Below are 21,949 nucleotides of genomic sequence, written 5' to 3' on the forward strand. Positions count from 1 at the left end.
ACCTACAAGGCTAGGGACCAAGATCAGGAAAATGGGATTAGGTAGGATGACTACTTGTCAGCTGAAGTGAACATGATGGGCCTCAAGGCCTTCTTCTGTGCTGCAAATCTCTATGATTTACATACGCTATCAGGCAATCTGTATAATGCTAAACAGGAGCCTTGTTGTAACTTGCTGGAGTGAAGTCTCGATGGAGACATGAGGTGAGGGAGGCCTCACATGCCAACTGGTGAAAACCCTACATGGCCTTTTTTCAGGAAGGCCCACTGCAGTTTGTGTCATACAGGAACATTACAGGTGAGTGGCTGGCCTACCCTGAGATCAAGAACTGTGAGTGGAGAAACTCTTCCTGCTGAGAGTGCTGGCCAATCAGAGGCAAGCAATTCTTCCAAAAGAGGAAATGCTGGAATATCTCAGCAGGTCTGGCAGCATCTGTAAGGAGAAAAAAGAGCTGATGTTGAGTCCAGATAACCTTTTGCCATCTAACATGAACACTGGGTTAATGCCAGCAGTGATGGGTTATGGCTCTTAAATGGGCATTAATTGTCCACTTAAGGGCCCACAATTGGCAGTGGGGCTGGAACGCTGTCCAGAGTCTTCCTGCTCTGCTGCTAATCTAGGGAGAGGTAGTGATGCGCTTGTCATCCTCCTGCCCAATTGAATAACCCTGGGTGTTGGAGATAATGATTTCCATAGTTTTTAAGGCTTGAAAAAGGAGAGAAGTGCTATGACTGGCCCCTGCATGAGGATCCCCAATTTGTTATTATTCCAGATGAGATACCTCCAAATTGTTAAGTTCCCAGGTGAGGAGGGATGAACTGGCTCCCCCTTTTATTCAATCCCTGCAGTTGGTCATGAGAAGGTTAATTAAAAAGTATCCTTTCTCTCACAGACATCTTTTCCTAGCCCAAGTGTACTTGTGTTTTAAAAGGAGTCATTTTAACAAGGCTTTCTTGAGTTACAGAAAGAGTGAGTTTATTAGTTACCAAAACATGGGAGAAATAAAAACTCACAAACATACAACCAGATTAGAAATGAGAAGTAAATTCAAAAATCAAAGTTAACAAGGATATATGAATCAGTCTTTGGCTTCTTTGAGAGAAGTAGGTGGTGAAACTTAGCAACCAGTAATAGGGTGATTCCACTAGAACTGACTCTGGCAGTCGGTTTGGAGATTCTTGGTTTGTAGATTAGCTGAAAGGAGTTGTCCTATTTCCTTTTTGACTGTAGCTTTGCCATGTCTCACTCTGAAAAAAACAGTGCATTATTTCATTGTCTCTTTTGAAACTGACGATAGCCCACACAGGAACTTTCCAGAAAGTTGGAATTTGAGGAAAATCTTTTTCATCCAGAGTGTGGTGAGAATCTGGAACTCACTGCCGGAAAGGATGGTCGGAATGTGAATCCTCACAACATTTAAGAAGAATTTAGTTGAGGACTTGAAACATCACTGCATACAAGGCTATGGACCAAATGCTAGAAAATTGGATTAGAATAGATAGGTGCCTTGATAGCCAATGCAGACACAATGCACCAAAGGGCTTCCTTTTGTGCTGTAAAACTCTACGGGTGGGATTTTCCGGCCAGGCTCGCACCAAGACTGAAAAACTCTCCCTGAGATTAATGGACCTCCCACCCACCAGCCACTACAATTTCTGTGGCAAGTGGGATGGGAAAATTCTCCCCTATGAGTCCCAAATTACATTTTTTAGAATTTACATTCTCAGCCATCTTTTGTCTGTGTATGTCCATTTTTAAAATCGCATCTTATTTAAAAGTTCAAAATATCTGTAAGTAATTCAGGGCTATGATCCATTGAGATGACAATAGGCACAGTGAGCCTCGACTTCAACACAATGAGCGTAAGAGGAGGAAGGGCATGCAGGGTGATACATTTGGAGCTCAAAGGAAACAAGGAAAGTAATGCAAAAATTTTGAGAAAATGCTACAAGTGCTATCCCTATTGGAACACCTCAAGGTGTTTCATAGAGAAATGCATCCTTTCGCTATCACACCAAGCACTACAAGTTATGTTGGGCTCACAAATGAGGTTGATTGCAAGCTCAGTGTTTTCCAGAAGTGTATGAAAAGAGATTAAAATGAGGAGACATTAACTCCAGGATAAAAAGCCTAAATGAAGCCACAGCGACAAATGGTTGAAGAGGGAGTATTTGTCTCCATTAAATAGGCAAGCTGTTGTCACAGTGCATCCAGTGAAACAAATGACTTGCTGCATGCCTATCCAGCGATGACAGTCTGTATAGTCCAGCACTTGTATCCATCAATTTTAACAGTTCCGAGGCAGATGTGACCAGGCTGGAGCCAAATGTGTCCATCATGATTTATCAAATTGAGTGTGAGGAAATTTAATTACAGATTCTTGTAAAAACAAGACTACATGAGCTAAAAGAGCCTAAACACAATTAATCTGCAGAAATTAAAACTTGCATCTCACAAAATAGCCATCTGAAATTAAGGTTTAGCATTAAAAAAAGCTAATTTGAAAGATCTTTTTATTGTTTAAAGTTTGTTATATTATAGTCAAGGGCTTCTGATATTTTGGATGTTGGATTCTAAGTTTCTTTTACAGTATGTTTATAGTAGAGACCTCGCCTCAGAACCATTACTGCAATACAAATTAGATGGAGATTATCACATCAAAGGCAGGGAACAATATCCCGATGGTGAACCCTCAACACTGGCAAATGGAAGTGAAAATTGTCAGTAGTGCTTGCAGTCAGGACTTTAAAATATCCTAGACGTGTTTACATTCATTTTTATAGGATTTGGTTTAACCTCATATGCTTAATGTTTTGCTTTCGTTTTACTTATAAATTGCTGATGAATTTTTACTGTTAGAAATAGTTAAACGATTAAAGTTACTAATTCCCAGAATGCTTTAAGGTTTAATGTGTCAGGGCACAATATAACTGATTATGTTTGTTGGGTTTTGCTGAAACTGCAGGATGCGTGATTCATGTCTGGTAATATATTTTTGCAGCCACATGATGAAACAAGATAGCCAAGATAGCCTTGAGATAAGAGGTAGGATAATAGGCCAGCCTTGATAAATAAACTGGCATCTGGTGTTTTGAAAAAAGTATCTAATTTCTATTACCTTGTTCACTGTGATCATCCATAGTAAATCAGAGCAGCAACACTCATGAGAAGTGGCCTATAAGGATCTTGAGCTTTCTTTAATGACTGTAGAGCAAGTGGGAATGGAAGGGCTAGCTCTCAACTCTAGGCATGGAAAAAAAAAATGGAGTAATTGCATTTATTTCTTTGCTTATCTACTCGGCTTTTTGGCTGAAATCAAGCGCGGATCAAGTTCAAAATGGAGTGTAAAGCCTTACCTTGTCAGTTGGATCTTGTTTGACCTTCTTGTGGGACCATGCATTTGATTCAATTTGAATTTGGTTTTTGGAACAAGGTGATAAATTTGGGACTGCCTGCTCTACTAGCATTAGTTTTGTAACTTTAAGAATGCATGAAAATATTTTTTAAAAATGGATAGTTGCATTTATTTCTCAGCATATCTAGTGCTTAAAGGCGCATGCGTCAGAGCTTAATCAAACACAATAAACAGATTAATTATTGAAATATGTTGGGGTCAAACTGACTTGTAATGCCTCTTATTTTGCTTTGCAGGCTTTTGACCTGAACCAGCCTTCAGGTTCAGGTCAAACCTTGTACCTGAAGTTTGACCTGAAATGGTACTTCTGAAAATTGGAAACCGTGGGAATGGGGCTGGGAATTCCAGAATTGGAAGGGCTGTCAAGTCACCCTAACTCAGTGAAAATCCAGAACAATCTTCATGTGTTTAAGAAAAGCTATTCCCAGGTTGTGGTAACTGCTGGCAATTATTGCCCAATCCCTGGTTACTTTTGAAATGGTGGTGATGAACCTTCTTCTTGGAACACTGCAACTGGTGTGGTTCAAGTGCTCCCACAATTCTGATGGGTAGGGAGTTGTAGGGTTTTGACCCAGTGACAATGAAAGAGCGGTTGAAATTGGTCAAAGTCTGAAACATTAACTGCAACAAATTATCAGAATATTGTTAAATGACAGAGCATTTATTGTGTGTGATCTTTGAAAGGCCCTGACTCATATGTTTTATTTAAAAGATGTGTAACAATCAGTTGGATAATATCATAGAAATATATGGAGGCGGGGGGGTGGGGGGGTGGTTTCCATCCGCTGCACTGCTCAAGTAGTGTAGCGGGGTGGGAAATGAGCCAGAGGTGAAAAATTGGGTTTGCGTTGTATTTCCCACTTCTCACGATATTGACTGTCCCATAATTGTCTGGGATCACTTCCCTTCCCTACCTTGCCAGTTGAAGTCCTCTGCGGCGAGGATCTGGTCCAAAGGGGACCAGATTTGAAGGCCTTGCCACTGGGACTGGAGCCATTGAAGCTTCCCGAGTGGTTCGGGCAGCGTTGGGCAGTGCCCCTTGGGTACAGTAGGCAGTTCCCCCTGACTCTCTTCAGGCCCTGCCCTTTCAAACCCCATCTTTTGATACTGCCCTGTGCCCAGAGGGCAGTGCCCCCTGCCCCCAACCACTTGGCGGCTTCAATAGCCTCCATCCCACCAGCAAGGCCATCACGACAGTGATCCTTGCCAATAAAGACTCCACAATTCACTGCTCAGTGCATATAACAATGACAAGAAAAATGCCAGACTGGGGCATTCAGAACCTGCCACAGAACAATATGCAACACAAATGGGGGAAAATGTTTATTATTTCTCCTGGATGAGATAGGTCTTTTCGGTTAAGGGTCTTAACCAATGTCCTAAGTTTTCCATTGTGCGCAGCCTGTTCTTTTTGACTCTACCTTTAATTTTTTTGTACTGTTGCGCATGTGCAGTATCGAAAAAGGGACAATTAACGAGCAGCCTACATGGTACTTTGTGTGTTGTTGCACGGCTTATAGAGAACATTAATATTAAGTCTTTACTGAAACTCATCAGGACTAGATCCTGCTCGAAAATTAATGGAATGTTAATGCTGTATGCAATTTTAATGTTCAAATTGACTAGGAAGTTCAGGGGATTAAAAAGACATCAGTTGCAAATTTCAAGAAGTTGTTGGTTGATTTATGTTGCCCAGCCATTTGTTTCACACAATCACATTTCATCCTTAGCCTTATTATTTCTAAGAATTTTCTGGATTTGCACTTTAATTTCCCACTAAATTCACCAGAGGAAATTAAGCCTGGCAATTAAAAGTGTAAATACACTTTTAACAACATGACAGTTTTGAATGCAATGTTAAGCAAACTCTTTATCCAAGGAAGGGAATAATATATGGTGTTCAGCTTCACTCCTGCATGTGGTAAATTGTTGTTGTCAATTAAAAAAAAAGGTAAATTTATTTTCATTCTACTCTATCTGCATCTCTTTTCTCTTCTTTCTTCATTCAATTTCTTTTTTTTTTACCTGATTTGATTCTAATTAATTCTATTTCCCTTTTCATTCCTCCTTTGTTTTATTCTCTATCTACAAATCTTATTGAGTAAAAAAAATAGACTATTGGTCCAGTTGTTCACCAAGATCCCTGGTGCTAGGTTTTCCCTCTGCAGGCAGGAATCGGATATTAGGATGCCAGGTCCATAACTCCACAGCATGTCAGAATTAGATGCTCAACGTGATTTTTCTTTGTTGGACAAATTAGTGATTGAGGATCCAATTGAGGACAGTGAGTGGAGTCCTGAAGTTGGAGGGCCAATAGGAGGCCCTCCAACAATGACACATCAGAGGTGGGTGCTGCTATTGTACATGAGAGAGAGCGAGAGTGCATTCATCTTGATCAGGATCTTGAGCATTTGAAGCTCTTTGAGGAGCTTATCAAATTCACTGATATATTCAAGGCAGTCTAAAAAAAATTACCTCTTCAACTTGACACCGATGACTCATCATGTCTTCTTAAAGGAAGTCCCAAGCATCTGCATGACCAGACCAGACCACCTGATGTCATCAAATGTTCCATGCGTGTTTGCAGCATATTCCATGATGAATGGAAACTGAAAAAAAGGCATACAAGTTTTGAACAAAGTCAAAAAATGTACAGCTGCCTCATATGATTCAGCTGCTGTATTGCAAATTAAATTCAAGGAATGATTGGAACATGGGATGAATAATGCACAAGACCTTGCATTGTTCAATCTTGCTTGTAGACCAGAATATTTTCCTGTCATAATTGTGGCATTGTCCAAAGATTTGCCCACAGAAATTTCTGATGGCCAAACCTAATATTTGTAATGATTTCCAAAACAGTTATCTCCAGATGCTCAGAACTGTGTGATTGTAGCTGGACAAAACAGAGAAATTGCTCTACAACTTCATCGTTGCTGGTCACATATCTTAAAATTAAGATTAATTGGTCCAGATGACACATATCTGGTGTTGAATCAACTATTATGGAATAGTATTTGGCTTTAACTTCATTAGTAAATTGTTTTCTGAGCCACTCTACCATTATAGTGACAAAATCATTGTAGGTTCTGTGTGATAAAATGGTGGTCTTCCCAACCACAATATTGAAACTGAACTTTGTTGATATAAAGGAATGCTTATTTGACATAGGCACACTGAATTCAGAGAAGCCACATATGAAAGCTGAAAAAAAACTCTTAGCAGAGAGGCCTGAAAGGTACAATATTGTAGTTTTGTTGTCTTGTGGAACTGCTTACTTCAAAGAAATAAAGCTGTCAGCAAATTGAAGCAAAATGTTGATACAACTTTATTGTATGCTTCACAGTTGTTAGTCCTAGTTCTAACTCTTATCATGGAAGTTTGAAATGACTTTCATAGAATCACTACAGTGCAAAAGGCAGCTATTTGGCCCATGCAGCCTACAACAACAACAACAACAACAACAACAACAACAACAACAACTCTGAACCAGGCCTGCAACCCCATGCATTTACTCTACTAATCCCCCTGACACTAAGGAGCAATTTTAGCATGATCAATCAATCTAACCTGCACATCTTTGGAGTGTGGGTAGAAACCAGAGAACACAGAGAAAACCACACAAACATGAGTACAATGTGTAAACTCTACACAGACAGTGACCCGGAGCCTTCTGATAATGAGAAATATATAAGATGCAAGATGTTATTTTTCTGATGAAATTAGACACAATTAAATCACTTTAAAAGAGAAAGAGAAGACCATCATTGGAGACTGTCACTGTTATTTGTGATACAGTAATGGTGCAATTACAGATTAGAAGTGAATCTCTGAAGAAAACTGTTGAATTATTTTCTCTGTTTTCAACAGAATTTTGGTGACAATGCTAAAAACAATAAGAAATGAATTGAATTCTCCTGGGGAGGACAGACACAAATCTTTTTGAAGATGAAATGAAATAATTCATTCATTTCATTGATAATGAAGGGCTCTATACTTTGAGATCACCAGCTGATTTGTACAGATTTGTATGTGATAGTTTGGAGACAACCTTTCCAAATGGGGAATCCATTCTGAAAGTATTTTTAAAAATACCTGTCACAAGTCCTTCTGGTGCACATTCTTTCTCTGTGTTGAAAGGAGTTCAAATTATCTGCGAAGTATGATGAGTCAGGAATATTTGACAAGTTCAGCAATATTAATAATTGAAAATGCATTCTACATATGATGATGTTATTGATGATTTTGTGAAGAAAGAGTGCAGAAGAAATACTGTCTAAATTGCCATGGATTGCAAACAACTGATACCAAGAAAATATTAAAAATATGCCCCTCTTCATTCAGTTGTTCAAATGGGACCACTATTTGTTGATCTAGTATCCTGGCTGTCACAAGCAGACAGTTATAACTGGTGAGTAACCACCATTCCCCCACTCTCAACACTGACCTTCAGAAAGTCTCTTTTGGACAAAGAATGGAATCCTGCCAGACAGTAGTCTGCAAATCCACTGATATTGGACTTGGACTGACTGGGCTCCACTTGATTGGGCTATTTGTTCCTGCATTGGAATTTTTCTGGCTCATTCTATCCTGCACTGACCTGTGCTGTGTTGCAATTGTAACATCAGCTGATTTCTCCATCTTGTAGCTCTTTGGCCAGTTCAATGTTCGCTTGCCTCAAGACACACAGCTATTGACCATCTCTACCACCAAGCTGACAACAGGTAGGCTTGGATTTCAATTGATCAATTACAGACTTGTTTTCATGAGTTAAAAAGCACTAAAGCAGTTAGGCAATTGTTTGTCATTTGTGTTTTTGCAGCTTGCATTGTGGATTTGAATTTGAATGAATCAATTACAAGCTTGTTTTTGTCAGTTACAAAACACTAAAACATTGAAGCAGTGAGCAGTGACTTGTGTACTTGTACTTTTTGGTTACCTGTGGCTTTATCCATTCACGGGACATGGCTGTTGTAGGCTAGGCCAGCCTTTATTGCCCATCTGTAGTTGCCCAAGGGCAGTTGAGAGTCCACCACATTGCTATGGCTCTGGAGCCAAATGTAGTGTAGACCAGGTATGGATAGCAGATTTCCTTACCTAAAGGACATTAGCAAGCCAGATGAGTTTTTCCAAAAGTTGACAATGGTTTCACCATGATCAGTAGATTCTTAATTTCAAATATTTTTTACTCAATTCAAATTTCACCATCTGCAGTGGCAAGATTTGAATCTGGGTCCCAGAGCATTAGCTGAGTTTCTGGATTAATAGTCGAACGATAACACAATTGGGCTATCGCCTCCCCTGTATTATGATTCAAATTAATTAGTTACAGGCTTGTTTTCATTAGGTAAAAAGCAGTAATTTGTGTACTTTTCCATATTTTTATGCCTTGCATTGTGTGAGCTGAGGTTGGACGTGGTCAGGAGAACAATGATGTCAACTGGGGACAAGGCTTGACATCATTTGTGGTGGGATTTGACATCACTAGTGGGTGGTTCTTGACATCACCAGGATGATGCACACTATCATGGGGGATGGGGAGTGATATCATGGGAGGGCCTTGGCATGGAAGCAGAGTGCAGGGTCCCCAAAAGTGTGAGTCTGCCTCTGCATGTTTGTGAAATTCGTGATACAAAGGAATTTTGAGCTGAAGGGTTGTGGGAAAACATCTAAGGAATGACATGTGCCTTGAGGTGCCCAAACCAAGCAAGATTCACACCTTATATTTGTATTTACACCAAAGAACTTCTGACAAGGAACTTCTGACAAAGAACTTCTTTATTTGCGAAAGGATATATTGGCCTTGGATGGAGTACAGAGAAGGTTCACCAGGCTGATACCAGAGATGAGGGGGTTAGCTTATGAAGAGAGATTGAATAGACTGGGCCTGTACTCATTAGAGTTTAGAAGGCTGAGGGGGGATCTTATAGAGACATATAAGATAATGAAGGGGCTAGATAGGGTAGAGGTAGAAAGATTCTTCCTGCTTAGAAAGGAAAACAGAACTAGAGGGCACAGTCTCAAAATAAGGGAGGGGGGGGAGGGTCAGTTTAGAATGGAGTTGAGGAGGAACTACTGCACTCAAAGGGTGGTGAATCTCTGGAATTCTCTACCCATTGAAGTGGTGGAAGCTACCTTGTTGAATATATTTAAGTCACGGGTAGATAGATTTCTGATAAACCAGGGAATTAAGGGTTATAGGGAGAAAGTGGGAAAGTGGAACTGATCCACTTCAGATCAGCCATGATCTCATTGAATGACGAAGCAGGCTTGAAGGGCTCGATGGCCTACTCCTGCTCCTATTTCTTATGTTCTTATATTATATTCTTACAATGCATTTTTCATTTGGAATTAATTCTTGCGAATCACACCAATATCCTGAGGTGATGTCTGATCAAATTTCTTCCCTCTATACTGGGTAAATTCCCCTGAGATTTTCACTGCTATCTGGATTAAAACAGCAACTGTGGAATAAAATGAATTCTATTCGTTTTCAAACGTATGATGTGTACAGCAGCACTCCCTTCCCTAGCTCTGGCCAATTATAAACAACGGGAAGGAGGGCTTTAAACAAGTCAATCTCTCTCAGCTGACCTTGGTCCCTTTGTGGGATTTGTTAAAGTACAGCCCAGGGAGCACTATGGAAAAGCACACACGTATTTACAGCTCAAAGCACAGTCAGCGTAGATTACTACCTTCAATTTGAAATTTTTTCTTTGTCACATAAATTGCAGCCACGACCCTAAATTTAACCAATATAATCATTTCAACCAACCACACAGTCTCACTTTCAACCTCTTCATCAAGTAATCTTTCATTCTACGCGTAAAGCATTTAATCCCCGATTCAATTCCAACCTGTACTCAATCACTGTTATTCTGTGTACGGACAATTCCAAGCCCCTTCCCTGCCTGTATCTCCTCTAGGGTATCCATTTTTCTATATATGAACAGAACCCTATCCCTGATAAGATTCTAGCCTGTTACTCCTCCTTGGTTTCTGATCTTTCTATATGACTCTGGCAAATCAAGAAAAACAGTAAAAAGTCTGACAACACCAACGCTGGCATACCCACATCAAATCAAAAGAAACACAGCAAGAAAATGAAGTGCAAAAATTAAGAATAGCATAACTCCACACTTGGATAAAATATCCTTTTATAAAACATATTTTTCACCATTCTGATAACCAGCACAGTCATTTCAAGTACTATGTCCCCATTTCCTGTTTCACCTAATTAAATTTCTGACTACAGGCAGAAGCATACACAAAGAAGGCTAGCCGACTCTCATTGCATATGTGGATTGTACTGAGTGCTTCACCATTGTAAGTGATTCCTTTAAAGACACAGCTAGCTGAAGCCATGTTTAAATCAGAACAATGCTATCTAAAGACATTGAAAAAATACAGAAATCCAGTTTCGTCATTACTAGATTCACAACTGTAAATTAGTCCTAATTATTCACTTTCTGTAAACCTTCCAAACCCTCTTCTTTAGATTCTCCCAAGGATTTGTATTGTATATGTAAATCACTTGCACCTCTTAATTAGATTCCAGCCTGTAACTCACTCCTGGTTATTCATTGATCTTGTAACCAACAGAATTGTGCCTGAATCTTAATATTACAAACTGTTTCCAGAATTTTGGACATTCTTATATTTTTGCAAAAAAAATTTGATGAAAGGCTAAAAGCCACATAAAAAGAAAGAACAATTCTTTATACTCTAATTTTCACCACTTCAGCTTATCCCCAAATGCTTTACAGACAATTAAGTATGTTTGGAGTGTATCAATTTGCAATAAAGGAAAGATGGTCTTGTTTTCATAAAAGGTGGCAGGACAAGTGGAGAAAGCAGTTAAAAAACATATAATATTCTGGGCTTTATTAATAGGGGCATAGAAGAGCAAAGAGTTTATGCTGAACCTATACAAGACATTAATTAGATCTCAGTTGGAATATTGTGTACAGTTCTAGACACAACACAAAAGGGAGGGTATGAAAGCATTGGAGAGACTGCAGTAAAGGTTTGCAGGAATGGTTCCAGAGATGAGAAACTTCAGTTATGGGGATAGATTGGAGACATTCTATTTGGGCAGAAGAGGATTGAGAGGAGATTTGATATAGATTTTCAAAATCATGAGGAGGCTGGACAGTGCAGACAGGGAGAAACTGTTCCCACTCAAAAAAAGGATCAAGAACAAGAGGGCATTGGACTAAAGTGATTTGCAAAAGAAGCAAATGTGATGTGAGAAAAAGCATTTTCACACAAGTGATTTGAGCCTGGAATGCACTGCATGGAAGTGTGACTGAGGCAGGTTCAATTAAAGTATTCAAGAGGTGATTAGATGATTGTTTGAATAGAAACAATGTGCAGGGTTCTGAGTAAAGGCAGGGGAATAGCATAAAGCCATGATGTTCGTTTGGAGGGCTGGTGCTGACATGATGGGCCAAATGGTCTCCTTCTGCACAGTAACAATTCTGTGATTTTGTGAAATATGATGGGTAGCTAGCGCACCACTTTCCTTCCCAGCCCCAACCCAGTTCCCATAATACAGTACGGATGCCTTATGCCTTCTTCACTATCTTCTCCACCTGCATTGCCACTTTGTGACCTGTGTACGTGTACACCCAGATCCCTCTGCCTATCAATACTCTTAAAGGTTCTACCATTTACTGTATTTTTCCACTTGTATTAGACATGCCAAACATTTGTCCAGATCAAACTATCCGCCATCTCTCCACCCAAGTCTCCAATCAATCTATATCCTGCCATATCCTGATGGTCCTCATCACTATCTGCAATTCCACCATCCTTTCTGCAAACTTACTAATCAAACTAGTTACATTTTCCTCCAAATCAAATGTATATATATTACAAACTGCAAAGGTCCCAGCACTGATCCCCGAGAAACATCACTTGTTGCAGTCCTCCATTCAGAAATGCACCCTTCCACTGCCAATCTCTGTCTTTTATGATCTTACCAGTTCTGTATCCATCTTGCCAGCTCACCTCTGATCCCATGCGACTTCAGCTTCTGCACCAGGCTGCCATGAGAGACCATGTCAAAGGCCTTACTAAAGTCCATGTAGACAACATCCAGTGAACTACCCTCATCAATCATCTTCGTTATTTTCTCAAAAAATTTGATCAAGTTAGTGAGACACAACTTCCCCTTCACAAAACTATGTTGCCTCTCGCTAGCATGTCCACTTATTTCCAAATGGGAATAAATCCTGTCTCGAAGAATCCTCTCCAATAATTTCCCTACCACTGACATTAGGTTCACCCGCTTATAAGTACCTGGATTATCCTTGCTAGCCTTCTTAAACAAAGGAACAACACGGACTATTCTCCAATCTTTTAGGACCTCCCCTACAGCCAGTGAGGATACAAAGATTTCTTTCAAGGCCCCAGCAATTTCCTCCTTTGCTTCTTTCAGTATTTTAGGGTATATCCCATCAGGCCCTGGGGACTAGCCAATCTTAATGTTTCTCAAGATTCCCAATACCTCCTCCTTTTTGATCTCAACATGATTCAAACTATCTACACACCCTTTCCCAGACTCATCATCCACCAAGTCCTCCTCTTTGGCGAATGCTGATGCAAAGTACTCATTTAATACCTTGCCCAGTTCCTCTGGCTCCACGCACAGATTCCCTCCCCTGTCCTTGAGTGGGCCAGTCCTCTTGCTGGCTACCCTCGTGCTCTTTATATATATGTAGAAAAACGCTTGGGATTTTCCTTAATCCTGCTGGCCAATAACTTCTCGTAACCTTTTTTAGCCCTCCTTACTCTTTGTTTCAGTTTAGTCATAGAGCAACACAGCACAGAAACAGACCCTTCAGCCCAGCCAATCCATGCCAACCATGTTCTTTCTACTTTCCACGTATTCCACATTTGTTTCATGTATTCCCAACATCCTCGCCTTGACAAATGCTCCCTTTCTCTCTTTGACTAAGCTCATAATATCTCTCGTTATCCAAGACTCCTGAAACTTTCCATACTTATTCTTCATCCTTACAGGAATGTGCTGGTCCTGAATTCCTATCAACATCCACTCGAAAGCCTCCCACATGCCAGATGTTTGATTTGCCCTCAAACATATTCCCCCAATCTATATTCTTCAGTTCCTGTCTAATATTGTTGTAATTAGCCTTCCCCCAATTTAGCACCTTCACTTGAGGACTACACTTATCCTCGTCCATCAGTACCTTAAAGCTTACTGAATTGTAGTCATTGTTCCCGAACTGCTCCCCTACCGAAACTTCGACCACCTGGCCAGGCTCTTTCCCCGATACCAGGTCCAGTACGGCCCCTTCCCTAGCTGGATTATCTACATACTGTTTCACGAAGCCTCCTAGATGTTCCTTACAAACTTTGCCCCATCTATGCCCCTCGCACTAAGTGAGTTCCAGTCAATATGGTGGAAGTTAAAATCTCCCACCACAACAACCCTGTTATTTTTACATCTTGCCAATATCTGCTCCTCTATCTCCTGCTGGTTGTTGGGAGGCCGATAGTAAAGTCCCAACATTGTGACTATACCCTTTCCATTCCTGAACTCTACCCATATTGCCTTGCTGTACGAGCCCTCCGATGTGTCCTCCAGCAGTACAGCTGTGATATTCTCCTTATCCAGTGGTGCAATTCCCCCACCCCTTTTACATCCCCTCTATCCCAATGAAGCATTTGTATCCTGGAATGTTAAGCTGCCAATCTTGTCCTTCCCTTAACCAAGTTTCTGTAATGGCAACAACATCATAGTTCCAAGTACTAACACAAGTTCTAAGTTCATCTGTCTTACCTGTTACATTTTTCACATTGAAACAAATTCACTTCATTCCAGGGATCATTCTTGTGAACCTCCGCTGGACACTTTCCAAGGCCAACGCATCCTTCCTTAAATACGGGGCCCAAAACCGCTCACAATTCTCCAAATGGGGTCTGACCAAAACCTTGCACAGCCTCAGAAGTATATCCCTGTTCTTGTATTCTAGCCCTCTTGACATGAATGCTAACATTGCATTTGCCTTCTTAACTGCTGACTGAACCTGCACGTTAACACTTTGAACAAGGGGACTCCCACCACTTCCCCACATCAGTGTAAAAGAAAAAGCTGAAGCATTCTTCAGCCATAATTGCCAAGTGGATGATCCATGTCTACCTTCTTCAGAGGACCCCAGCATCACAGATGCCAGTCTTCAATCAGTTTGATTCACTTCAAGAAACGGATGAAGGCATTGGAAACTGCAAAGCCTATGGGCCCTGACAATATTCTGGCAATAGTACTGAAGACTTGTGCTCCAGAACTTACTGTGCCCCTGGTAAAGCTGCTCTAGTACAGTTACAACACTGGCATCAACCTGGCAATGTGGAACATTGTTCAGATATGTCCTGTGTATGAAAAGCAGGACAAATCCCACCTAACAAAACACCACCTCATCAGTCAAATCTCAATCATCAGTAAAGTGAAGGGTCATTAACTGTAGGATTAAGTGGTACTAACTTAGCAATAACCTGCTCACTGACGTTCATTTTGGGTTTTGCCAGAGTCACTCATCTCCTGACCTCATTACAGCCTTGGTTCAAACAGGGTCAAAACAGCTGAATTCCAGAGGTGAGGTGAAAATGACTGCTCTTGACATCAAGGCAGCATTCATCCGAGTATGGTATCAAGGAGTCCTAGCAAAACTAGGGTCAATGAGAATCAAGGAAAAACTCCATTTTTTGATTCTTCACATCTGACATCAAGAATGATGTTTGTGGCAGTTGCAGATCAAACATCTCAGTTCCTGGACATCACCCTCAGGGGAGTGTTCTGGGCCCAACTACCTTCTGCTGCTTCATCGTTGCCCTTCCTTCCACCATAAAGTCAGAAGTGAGGACAATTGATGATTAATTTGTGACTCCTTTCTCTGTAAATTACAGTCTTCAAATTGCTGCTGCTCTGTGTTCCAGCTCTTCAAACTCCCACTGCTCTGTGTGCTCACTCTTCAAACTGCCATCACTTTGTGAGCCTAAGCTGTCCGTGTCCATATGCAACAAAACTAGACAATACTCGGGCTTGAGTTGACAAGTGGCAAGTAACAGCTGCGCCACACAAGTGTCAGGCAATCACCATCTCCAACAAGAGAGAATCTCACCATTGCCCCTTGTCACTCAATGACATTACCTCATCAAATCTCCCACTATCAACATCCTGGAGGTTACCACTGATCAGAAATCAAACTGGATTACCCATATAATATTGTGGCTACAAGAGCAGATCAGAGGCTAGGAATCCCGAAGTGAGTAACTCGCCTCCTGACTCCCCACAGCCTGTCCGTCATCTGCAACGCACAAATCAGGAGTGTAATGGAATAATATTCAATTGCCTGGATGAGTGAAGCTTCAATAACACTCAAGAAACTTGTCACCATCCAGGACAAATCAGCTCGCTTGTTTCATACCCGCTCACTCTCTTCATCACCAATGAAGAGTATCAATGTGTACCATCTATGAGATGCATTACTCACCAAGATTCCTTATGCAGCATCTTCCAAACCCGTATATGCTACCATCTGGAAGGACAAGAACAGCAGACAAATGGGAACACCACCACCTTGAAGTTCCACTCCAAGTCTCTCACTCTCCTGACTTGGAAATACATCGCCGTTCCTCTACCATCACTGGATCAAATCCTGGAATCCCTCCCTAACAGCACTGTGAGTGTACTTACACCACAGGGACTGTAGCAGTTCAAGAATATAGCTCACCACCAACAACCCAAAGGCAATTATGGGTTGGTAATAAATGCTCGCCTAGCCAGAAACACTCACATCCCATAAAGAAATAAACATGTTAACATGCCATGCTTCTTTACAGGAGGGAATCCAGGATCATTTCATTTATTTAGCTGATCAATTCCTTTATTCATCTTAAAAACTCCTTTTAGATGACTCCTTAATCTTCTAGGCTCAGGGGAATATAATCCTACGTAATTCAAAGGGCTGAACAAGGTGTGGCAGCAATTTAAAGATTAGGCTCACAAAGTGATGGCAGTTTGAAGAGTGAGCACACAGAGCAGTGGGAGTTTGAAGAGCTGGAACACAGAGCAGCAGCAATTTGAAGACTGGAAACAGGGAGGTGGCAGTTTGAAGAGCGGGAACATAGAGTTGCACTTCCAACCATGTTTCCTCACCATCATCAAAACCACCCACTTCTAGCTCCATAATATCACTTGTCTTTACTCCTTCCTTGGTTGATCTGCTGTTGAAATCCTCATTCATAATTTTGTTATTTCTAGATTTGTTTATTCTTTAGCCCACCTGTCCAGCTTTTCCCCTTGCACCCTCTGTAAACCTGAGGTTTCCCTGCATTTAAGAAAAGAGAATGGTATTTATTAAAATTAACCAGGTCTAAGAAAATTGATAAAAACACTCCAACTTTCATTTACATACACACACACACACACACACACACACACACACACACACACACACAAAGTTCATGCACATAAATCATGAGGGCATAGATTAGTTAACTTAAAGTCCAATAAAGTTAAAGGATATACACTCTCAAAGGTCAGTGACTTGGCCAACTTCAGGCTGAACTTAGGGTCCTTCTGGATTTGGAAGTTTAAAAATGTAGATAGACAATTTATCTGTTCTTTTGAAAGTAGCAGTTGCTGGGTTGAGCCTTTTTCCTCAATCTGTCAGTGGAACATGAAGAATAAAAAAAACAGCAGACAGGATTTGTAATTTACAGAGAGAGGGAAAAAAAAAGCCTCACTCAGGTCTCTCACTTTTTCTGAGTCTCACCTGCTCATGCTGATCTGCAGCGAAAACAGGTGCTTAAATACATAGAGTTAGCTGGTTTGCCACATGACCCTCTCTCCAATGGCCCAGTGACCCAAATTTGGTCATAGCTAGTGGATTCCAGTTGCCTGGCTTACACAATTAGATAATGTCAGAGCAGATTCCTTTCATAAACAGAGTTCTATTGTCTAAGTGATTACATCTAATGATTTGGCTTACTTGGTTGAACATTCAGATGATTGGCTGGGTGCTTTGCTAATGAATTAGGAGATGGCTCCCATTCAAACTCCTTGAAGTCAATTGTTCCCAGTGAAGCAGTGCAAACAGGTTGGATCCACTGGCTTTGGAATATTGAAGGCATGCAACCATCTCTGATTGTGATTTCAAGTCATTGAAATATGGCTTTAGTCTTTTAAAGAATTCAATCAGTGATTTCCAGCCAGTAAATTCATGAAGTCAATTTTTATGAAGCATTGTTTCATAACTAAGGAAAGAGAATAGAAACAGAAAAAAGAGGAAGTGCCAAACAAGTAAACAATTAGAGCAAGAGGCACAGAGAAAGAGTTTAAAAGATAAAACAGAGAGAGACTAGTGAGAAGCACAGATAGGAACAGAAATGGAATGTGACAGAAAGAGACTTGTGAGGAAGAGGGATAAAAATAGAAAAAAACGGTGAGAGAATGATATAACAGAGCAGTTAGAAGAAAAGGCAGGTGCATATTTGGATATAACCCTTTGCCAAGTCCCTTAGTACAGTTGGTAAACAAAGAAGAAAAGAGGAACAATAAGCCAATTCTGTAAGAATAGGCATAAAAAGCATCTGCAGTTGTTAGACTGACTCTTGCACATTTATTTTTTTAAATTGTGTTGATAACGTAACAGTGAGGTGAATTGGCCAGCTGGAAACTGAGCGAGCACAACCAACAGCTGAGTATTTCCTTAACAAATCATATTGAAAGGTTGTGAAACTAAATGTCCGTAGGCTGAGAAGAAAGTTGAATTTCAAAGAAGAAATTTGAGTATGTAAATTCAATGGCAAATCAGGTATGGGAAAATAAAGAGAGGAAAGAGTGGAATGTAAGGGAGAAAAGAGACAGAAAAATGGAGTAAAATGTTTCATCCTATATTTGACATTTTTAAAATCTCCAACAACGATTAAAGTATTATGGAATAAGATCCACACTAGCAGAGAGTAGCAGAGAGGCTGATTGGCAGTACTCAGCACATTTTACGCCATTAAGTGTACATAGATTGGAATGGACGAGACTTCATTTTCTGTGGTGAGTTTAGCTCGTATGTGATATGCAAATACAGCAATATCACTCCATTCAATACTTTTCAATGGTGGGGCAGGCAATGAGATATTAGATGGAATTTTCTATTCTGGCGGCAAGCAGGAAACTTAGCTTGATTCCCGCTGGGTGACAGGACACCTGAATACATCGACCCCCACTTTTTAATTTATTAATTATGCATCCACAATGAGCTTGATGAATCTTGTGGTGAAACAGACAGGGATTTGCTCATCAATGCCATTACCTCATGGGGTTGATGCTCCTGGCACCATGTTTTAACAACACCTACACAGACATTCAGTCAATGCAGGCTAGATAAAGTGTTGCACAGAGAATCAATGCCACCGAGGACAGCCAAACCATCTGCACCATCAGTCATCAAAGCTTTCCCGGGTTTTCCTCTCCAGGATGTTCAGTAAAGGAGGTTGACACACTTCCCTCAGGATGCACGCAGGAGGTCCTCCCAACTGGCCACACCAGCCGAGGAGGAGGTTGCCAGGAAGGTTAGTACCCAAACAAAAAAGTATCGCCTTGTAATGCCACAAAAGGATGAATAATCTACTCTGCTCTGTTAGGGTAGGTGAAACTTGGTCCACATTCATAAAAGCATCATGCACTCTAAGTGCTAAAGCCCACATGACCAGTAGATGGGACATCAGAATTGAATGTCTACTAGCTGCTTTACAATCACAATCTCAAGAAGATCTTGTAAAAATGACATCTTAATTCCTTGCTGGGGATACCTCAGCAGACACAACTGGGAAGCATGCTTCTGAACTGCTCTTTCATTCACATGCTCACAATCTATCTGTCTGTATGCAGATTGCCCATAGCAAAAGGGAGAGAGCCAAGGCTGGTGTGGGAATGCAGGAGTTGAGGACCCTTTCACCTGTCAAGAAATAGGCCGCAGTGATGGTTGGTGAGGAAAGGGATTGTTCCTGTGCAGAAGGCAAGCTTGGTCTCCACCAACAAGACAGTGAGTGTATCCAGTATACATCAAAAACAGGTGGACAATGACTGCGAGTGATCTTTAATGTGTGAGCCTGCCTAGTCCATAACTAATTCTCTCTTCTCTCTGTTCCAGGTACCAGTAATAAAAGGGGAAGGACATCCTTGACAAGAAGACTCAGCCCCAGCCCCCATGGCTGTGTCTGAGGAGAAAGCAGACACCCTCAGAGAAATATCCAGATACATGACCTTGGTGGAACCTGGTTCAAGTGTAGGTTGGAGTTCCCAACCTGGTGATCACCTCACAGACATGGGCCCACAGCAGATGGAGGCAGTGGGAGTCAAGATGTCTGACACTCAGAAAATTACTGGAGACCAGGCCTTTGCTGGGACTGGGTGTGATGATAAATTGCTGGAATTGGCCCTAAGAGAAATGTTGGAGACACAAAGACAGGCAGGGGAACATCAGGCAGAGACCATAAGCAGACTGGAACAAAGGACAGAAGTGTCATCCATATTCTGTCTGAAGTTGTGGCTCCATCATACAAATGCATTGAAGTCTCTATTGGAAAGTAGGTGGCTGCTTTGGAGACACAAGTCCAGCAGCTTCTATAGGATTTGTGCTCGGACCTGCACAAAATCACTCCAGCCCTGAATGCATTCTAGCAATGGCTAGGCAGGGGGACAGGGCAACTCAACCTCTCTCCAGGCACCCTTCACCTCAAGGGATCTAGGAGCTGCCCAGGACAGCTAGCCAACCACCCCAGAGACATATGCCCTGGAAACTCACAAATGCACTGCTGCTCCAACTCCCTTCCGCCTGTGTTTCCACCAGCTCCAGCAGGTCAGACCCTGGAGGGTGCATTGCACTGAATTAGGAGACCTTTAGGAAGTCTATTACTACTTTTTCCAAATATCCACTCTCATACCCACCGGGGAGTCATGAGCCTGTGGAATTTGCTATCATAGAATACAATTGAGGCCAAGTCACTGTACATTTTCAAAAAGGAACTAGATAAAGTTCTTGTGACAAAAGGGATCAAAGGATCTGGGGCGAAAAGCAGGAACAGGTTACTGAGTTGGATGTTCAACCCTGATCAAAATGATTGGTGGAGCAGGCTCGAAGGGCCAAATAGAAGGTGGGGTCTACAAAGGCCTCTGGCCGCCAGAGGACTTCTGCTGAAGCCATTTCAGATGACAGACTTAACAGAAAGTTGCCTTCCCTTCTGCTATAAATATTGGGGCTAGATGTACGATGGATCATGCAAAGATCCGTCGACCTCAGGTGGGAATTTCTAGCCCTAGGGCAAGTGCGGTCAGAAAATCCCACACCAGGTCTTCAGTCAGTGTATATACCTTTAGTTCTGTAAATTCATTTTCCATTAATCCTTCTCCAAGTATCATGGATTCAATGGATAATCCATGTGATTCAATATCCTGCATTCATGTACCCCTAATGAATTGCCATCTGGATATTTAGTTGCATTAGGTTTCACACAATCTCATCACATTGGGTAGCCTTTATTTCCACATCTGTGATGTCAGCAAAGGCACATCATACGTGACGTTGATATGCTGGCCAATACACCTGTCACCCTTAAATCTCAGGCAGACATTAATTGGGCTCAGGAGAATTTCTTATCACGCTTAGTGATTATCCTGCTGCTGTTGCACTGAAATCTGTTGTTGGTGAATGGCACAATTATTCATCGAGGCCAAAGTTATAATCGCTTCTACAAAGTATACTTTGCAATGGTATTTACTTTAGGAAACATAGAAACAGAAAATAGCAGCAGGAGTAGGCCATTTTGCCCTTCAAGCCTGCTCCACCATTCATTTTGATCATGCTGAACATCCAACTCAGTAACCCGTTCCTGCTTTCCCCCAGATCCTTTGATCCTTTCGCCCCAAGAGTTATATCTAACTCCTTTTTGGAAAAATGTGCTGCTCTCAACTGTATTCTGTGGTACTGAGTATGAGAGTGGATATTTGAAAAAAGTAGTAATGAACTTCAAACATCATTAGCTTCCATACCTTTCTGCAGCTTGTTCTCTTCTCTGTGTTTAGGACTGAAATTCACTTCATGCTTGGTTCCCAATTTGTGGGAACACATGATACCCCTAAGGTATGGACATTATGGATGCTCTTTGGAAATTATTCATCGAAGTGCAGCATTCTTTGGCAGTTGTTGAAGGCTATTTGGCTGTTCAATGAATATTAGTAAATTCAATGATCAGAAAATCAGGAACAGTACAGCCAAAACCTTGGTAGTGCTATTGGCCAAGCATGGCTTCTCAAGTAACCCCTAATGATCAGGAATATGATATCAAATGTTAAGGTGCCAGAGTTCTAAATCTACTATTATGTTGTTTTCTGATGTATTAAACATTTGAATCCTCAAATGTCAGTAAAACCACTCTATTTAAATAATAAACATTAGTGTTGGTAGGCATTTTACTTCAAACCATGTAATACTTTGAATTGTTAGTCTT

General features: G+C 41.1%; 1 long non-coding RNA gene across 1 annotated transcript in view; it reads right to left on the reverse strand.

Moving 5' to 3' along the window:
* Positions 1-991: 991 nt before the first annotated feature.
* The window catches only part of LOC145357874 (uncharacterized), a 49,937-nt gene continuing 28,979 nt past the window's right edge, over positions 992-21,949 (reverse strand). Inside the window, exons 2-3 of the long non-coding RNA XR_013889381.1 lie at positions 5,891-6,024; positions 992-1,247 (exon numbers count right to left, since the gene is read on the reverse strand). This is a non-coding gene — a long non-coding RNA (uncharacterized LOC145357874). The remainder of the gene's footprint in view (positions 1,248-5,890; positions 6,025-21,949) is intronic.

Source organism: Carcharhinus amblyrhynchos, chromosome 24 (assembly GCF_965287045.1).
Source record: "Carcharhinus amblyrhynchos chromosome 24, sCarAmb.v2.hapA, whole genome shotgun sequence".
Lineage (NCBI taxonomy): Eukaryota > Metazoa > Chordata > Chondrichthyes > Carcharhiniformes > Carcharhinidae > Carcharhinus > Carcharhinus amblyrhynchos.